The 6,440-nt window shown below is 29.9% G+C and overlaps 1 pseudogene; it reads left to right on the forward strand.

Moving 5' to 3' along the window:
* Window positions 1–410: 410 nt before the first annotated feature.
* Window positions 411–5,913, forward strand: LOC136977729 (exportin-T pseudogene; annotated as a pseudogene).
* Window positions 5,914–6,440: the final 527 nt, after the last annotated feature.

The following is a 6,440-nucleotide window of genomic DNA, read 5'->3' on the forward strand; positions in this document are numbered from 1 at the left end:
GTTCCCCTCCGAAATTGGCATAAAATCAAGCTAAATTTAGGTATTTTAAAAATAACAGATATAACCGTATGCAAGGTACAGTACATCCCACAAAAATTAGATCCACTTTGAAAATTCCAATTTAAAAAAATAAATGTTTTATGTAAATACAAAGTTTTATGTAAATAAAATAAAACTTTTATGCAAATACTTTCACTTAAACATAAAGTAAATATAATTTATTGAATATTTGTTATTATTTTTGTAAATGTAGGAAAAATTAGATTAAAAACATAAGTTAAAATTGTTTGTCTCAAAAATATAGTTCCAGGCACATTTATTTACAAATTACAAAGTGCAAACTTGCTTTTAACCGCATAAGATTTATTTCTAAGGAAAATCTCAATTAACTTTGCTTTGAAAAGAGGCAAATGTCAGCTCTTTATGGCCAAGGAACGTCATCTAGAAAAATCGAAAAGCAGCTGAACCGCTCGAATAAAGTAGTATTAAGTTACTTGAAATTGGAACATAGATTTAAAAAAAATTCAGGAAGACCGTCTTACTTCTCGACTGAAGAGGTTGGTGATAAATCAGTTTTAAGTAACAAACGACAATCTGGTAGATTGTTGAAACTAGATCTCGAAATCTTTAGTTAGCAGAATAAGACCTCATCTTATTCACAAGAAACTAAAAGGATTTCCATTGCTAAATAATCAGAACTAGAGACTTCATTAGGCCATAGGAAGAATAAACTAGACTGAAAAGTGGAAGAGTATTATATGGTCTGATGAAAAAAAATAATTTAGATGATCTTAATGGCTTACTATTGGCACGACCTTCGAGAAAAAGAAGGCAGCAAGATGGTGGATCATTGATGGTTTGGGCAAGATTCTCAGGAGAGAAAAAAACTGCAATCACCTTTATTAACGACCACACGATAGCAACAGATTATCAACATTTATTAGAAGAACATTTACTCTCTTTTTATTTAAAATCTAAAGGACTCTCACTTTTACTTTCAACAAGACAATGCACTCGTATGCATTACGAAAACATCTTCGAATGGTTTTTAAGTAACGGAGCCAGTTTTAGATGACTTGCTTGTTCTCCAAATTTGAATCATATGGAAAATATGTGGGCTATCTTGCAAGATCAGTTTATACTCATAGAAAACAGTATTTATCTGTGGAGGACCTGAAAGAATATATACTGCTGAAATAGGATGAAATTTCAATGGAATTCTGTACACAGTTGATCAAATCAATGGCAAATTGTATTTTTAAAGTGACCAACAGAATGGCAAGCAAATTGGTTATTAAGTTGAGACTTTCTTTTTAACTTTAAGTGCCTATAATTATATTTTTAAGACAAAGAATTTTAAGTTTTCAATTTGAAATTTAATTTTTCCTTATATTTACAAAAATTACAGCGATATATTCAATAAATGTTTAAGTGATAGTATTTGCATGAAAATTTTATGTAAATAAACGTGTATTTTTTTCTAAATTGGAATTTTTAATGTGGATCTAATTTCAGAAAAATTTATGTAAGGTGTGTTCTAATTTAAAAGTTGAAAGTTACGTGATTTAATGTTAACAACGTCATTTACAATGCAAAATCGTACACGTATGATCGTTTATTATGAAAGTAGTGTAAATCCATTTTTCGTTGTGTCGAGATATTTATGAATTTTTATTTGAATTGATTCAAATCTACCGAATTTATGCGAAATCTACCAAAAATTTATTATTACGTCTACCGATTTTAGTTGTCACCTTTTTTTAACTCCGACCCTACTCGAGATATGACATACGATCACCCTCTATCTCTCCACCCTCGACCTTTAACCACCAAAATTTAATAGCATCAATCCTGCAATACACAAATCTCCGTACAAAATTTCAGACATTTTCGACACAAGGAACAGAAGTTATTAAGCTTCAAATCGGATAAACAAAATCGTGCCCACACATTAAAACAAACACGTATACACACAAAAAAAAAACCCGAATATTTTTGCACTTCTTGACGTTTGAGTCCAAAAATGAAAATATTTTAGAAGGCATTTTCTGACTAGTGGCTATCTTTTCCCTTTGTTATATATGACAGAGATAAGAAAGAAAAAATCTGAATGTGTTTTTATATAATTAATGATAATCTTCATTTATAACAATTTAGACGTAAAGATATTTTTAACAATTATATCAAATCTTTCAACTAAGTAATAAATATAAAACTAAACAAAAGCCATTTTCAAAAGTATTATTCTGTTTAGTCATTAGAAAAATTTGATAAAAATTCCGAAAACGTTAATTATATCTTCAAATTTTGAGGGCTTAAGATATTAACAGAATATAAAATAGCACAACTAACTATTATTAACGATCCCAAACATCATTTCACATAAAAATTTCGACAGAAAAATTACATCTATATATGAAAAAATCAAAAGCAATATGCAATATCATGGTGATTCATTTAGTTTTAATTGAGAATATAAATCTGAAGAATGTGTAGAGACATTTTAATAAACAAATTTATTTTTCCTATATTTATATATTGAAGAAATGCCAAATCAATGATGTTTTTTTTTTTTACTGTCAAAATTGTCTTCGTTTTATAATAAACGTGACAGAATATAATATATTATAGTTCGAAAATACTTAATTTTAAAAAACGGGAAAAACTATATTAAGTAACCAAGATTGCGTGTCTCTAACCGATTTAAAAATATTCTATCGTTTTAATTTTGTTTCTTTTCGAATAACTTAATATTTAAAAAATAATAAATTTTTCTTATGTCAAATATACTGTATTTATTTCTATCAACACATAATAATATATAATTTCTTTTAAAATTAAAAATAAGATGCAGGCAAATTTGAAGGTGCAGGGCTCTCAGCGAGGCATGCACCTTCAAATTTATACGAGGGGACTTGTTCCTGAAAACGTAAATAAAACGACAAGGATAACTTCAATCTAATATAACACCATGAGTAGCCTAAGTATCGTATAGCGCTGTAGCGAATATTTTGGCATAAATCGCCGCTTTAATGATCTCATAACATTTTTTTCACTTAACTTTTAATTAAGAACATTTGTGGAGGCATTTCTGATTATCGCAACAGTTAAAGTCTTTTTCGTGAAACCCCTTCAGGACTCGCAGCGAATATAGCACCAATAGACTCAAAACAGTGACTACGAAGAGGAGATTTAAGTCAACGAAATAGGAAAAAAATCACATAGTGTCATATCACTGACTTTTCAAAACCGTATTTGTTAAATTTTTGGCAAAAAATTCACGAATAACGAGCATTGCAAGCAGGTGCATTATCGTGGTGCAAAATCTGAGTTTTCTCGCCACAAATCAGGTCGTTTTCTACTAATTACTTCAGGCAAAACGATGCAAAATGCTCAAATAATATTCTTTGTTGACAGTTTGGCAAGTTGGAAGGAATTCGGGATGCACAACACCACGACAATCAAAGGAAACAGTCAACACGACTTTGAGTTTTGACTGACTTTGACACAGTCTTTTCGATGTCGCTTCAACTTTCAAGCGCCATTCACTTAATTGTTGAGCTATTTCGGTGTAAATGAGTAGATCTATGTCTCATCACCCAACCATGTCTCATGATGAGTTTTAAGAACGATTCGCCTTGAAAAAACATTTCCTCGGCCACCCGAACACGTTGTTTTTGGAAAAAATTCAACGTTTTCGGGACGACTCGAGAAGCGATGCACCACAAACTCGAATGATGTATTAAAATTGCTTGAGAAAATCCAAATGATACTGAAACATGTTTAATAACATCCCTAATTGTTATACAACGATCATGGAGCAACAAATTTGACTTTGTTCATTAGTTGAAGTGGATGATCTACCAGAGCGTGGTTCGTTAATTGAACGAACCACGCTATGGTAGATCGACGTCTTCTTATTTCTAATTATTTTAATATTAGGTCCGAAAACTGTCTGGTCCTAACTAAAAACTAATCTATAAAACATCGATTGATATTCGCGTTATATTTTTATTTAATGAGAGTAAAATAAACATATTATTCACTTCATATCTCTAAATGAGGTAGCTAACGAGAAAACAGGAAGCCATCGAATTCTTTCGATGTCTCTCTTCTCACAGGGGAAAAATTTTAGCTTCTCTCCCAGTCTGTTTGAGCATTCTGCGGTAGCACAACACACCATATTTTCAAAATAACGCTCTAAACACGAATGTTACAATAATGAATTTCTATTACGGACAAACTGTTTTGATTCTGTTGTGTATGTTTGTAATTTGAATAATAAAAAAAAAATTCCTCGTGCGTACAAAAGGACAAAGTGAGAAGACACTTGTGTATTGTCTACTTTAAGAATTTTCTTAAATTTTATAAAATTTATATCTGTAATTGTCAACTTGTTTTTATACTTTAAATTTGGCATTAATAAAATAAATAATCTTTTCACTTGTGTTTGTTTATTATTAATTAATTCATTCCCAATAACTGTATTTATAACAACAATAAATTGGATGAATGATAAATTCGCTAGAAGATTCAAACTGAGGATATTTATAATAATTTCCTTAAAATATTTTGAAAATATGTAAAACTCACCCACACAATTTATTTAAAAAACAATTCAAGATTAGTTTTCTGGTGTTTTAAAAATAGCGACAGGAAATTGCGACATGTTGCGACAGGAAAAATAGCGACAGAAAAAATTGAACTGAGTTTTTTGTATATAGTTGTAACTGTCAACTTGTTTTTATGCTTTGAATTTGGCATTAATAAAATAAATAAACAAACACGTATAAGCGAAAAGATTATTTATTTAAACAAAAAAAAATAAAAAAACAAAGTATCCTCGGGCAAAGAAAAATACAAGTTTCAGTGACGATATGTGAGATCTTCTTAAAATATTAATGCTGAAATATAGATTATTTATATAAAAGCGCATAAATGTTTTAAGTTACGATAAATAATTTTTAGAATACGAATTTAATCTAGTTGAAAAATATTTTGAAATTTACTATAAACTCTAGTTTAATATATATTTATCAGAATTTATGACTATAACTAATTTAAAAACGAAAATACAAAGGAAATAGTTGATTTCTTATCCATTTATTTTATATATATTTCGATTAAGATATCTTGAAAACAGTTTCATGGTAGTGAACAATTATATATGGAAAAAAGTAACCTTATTTTCATATAGAGGAAATCCTCGTTAATTCGAACTCGGATAGTTCGTAACAGTACTTTTGTCCCGGCCGAGGATATAGAGATTTACACGTTAAGGAATTCCGAAATGTTGCCGACCGAGAAATAGCTAGAACACAAAAAGATTTGGAAAGGAATACATTAATAAAGGACACTATTAGAGAACATTGCGTTAATGACTTGGTAAATTCTTGGTATCATATTGTGACGTCCTATCAGAATTCCCATCCAGAACTCTCTTGTTTATGCTTAGAAGTAATTGGAGGATATGTTGCATGGATTGATATTGGTCTTATTGCCAATGACCGTTTTGTAGGAATTTTAGTTCATTTTCTTGGTCACCAAGATCTTCGTGAAGCTGCCTGTGATTGCATTCACGAAATCATAAATAAGGGAATGGATCCGGCTGCTAAAACTAAACTAGTTGAATCTTTTATGGCAGTACTGGATCAAGCTGGAGTATTAAATACAGCCGAGGATGATGACAGTGATTTTATGGTGAAATTAGCAAAATTAGTAAATGTTATGGGAACATCAGTTCTAACTTCCTGGACAAAGGTTTTAAAATTGGGAGATATGCAAACTACAGAAGTAATTAAAAAAGCAATTGAAAATAAAATTCCTTTAATGTTGAAGTTTCTTAACCACGAAGATGAAGATGTGTCACGAAAATTCGAAGTGAAAATTCTGTCCGAACTGTCATTTGCATAGGTTAACTCGTTCGTTTAGATCAAGGATGTCCAACCTTTTTGTTTCTCTGGGCCACATTGGAAGAAGTGTGGAGTTTGGACTACAACTATATTATATATACTTGTGGCCAAATCCTTAAATATACTTGTATATTTAAGGATTTGGGGCCACAAAGATTAAGGATTAACATGTCTAGATAATAGTAATAAGTATTAAAACTTTATCATAAAAGGATATTTTTAAAAATTACTTCTACAGACACTATTTTTTCTTAGAAATAGATAAATTCATTTATTATAAAGGAGACAAACAAAAATTTATTTAGAAAACACAAATATTAGTTTTATTTGAGTCTGTAATTAATAAAAAACGACGAAACACCATTTTAAAGTGCATTTTTATTCAACTAATATATTTATAAATAATATGTAGCCCGAAAAGTAGCCAATGCGCCAAACATTTACGCCAAACTAAAAAATGAGTAGCCAAATCTTGCAACGCTGGAATGAATACTAAATAAAACTGGAGCTGGGACTCAAAGGATTATA

The sequence above is a fragment of the Centruroides vittatus genome, unplaced genomic scaffold (genome assembly GCF_030686945.1).
Source record: "Centruroides vittatus isolate TY-2023 unplaced genomic scaffold, ASM3068694v2 contig_474, whole genome shotgun sequence".
Taxonomy (NCBI): Eukaryota; Metazoa; Arthropoda; class Arachnida; order Scorpiones; family Buthidae; genus Centruroides; species Centruroides vittatus.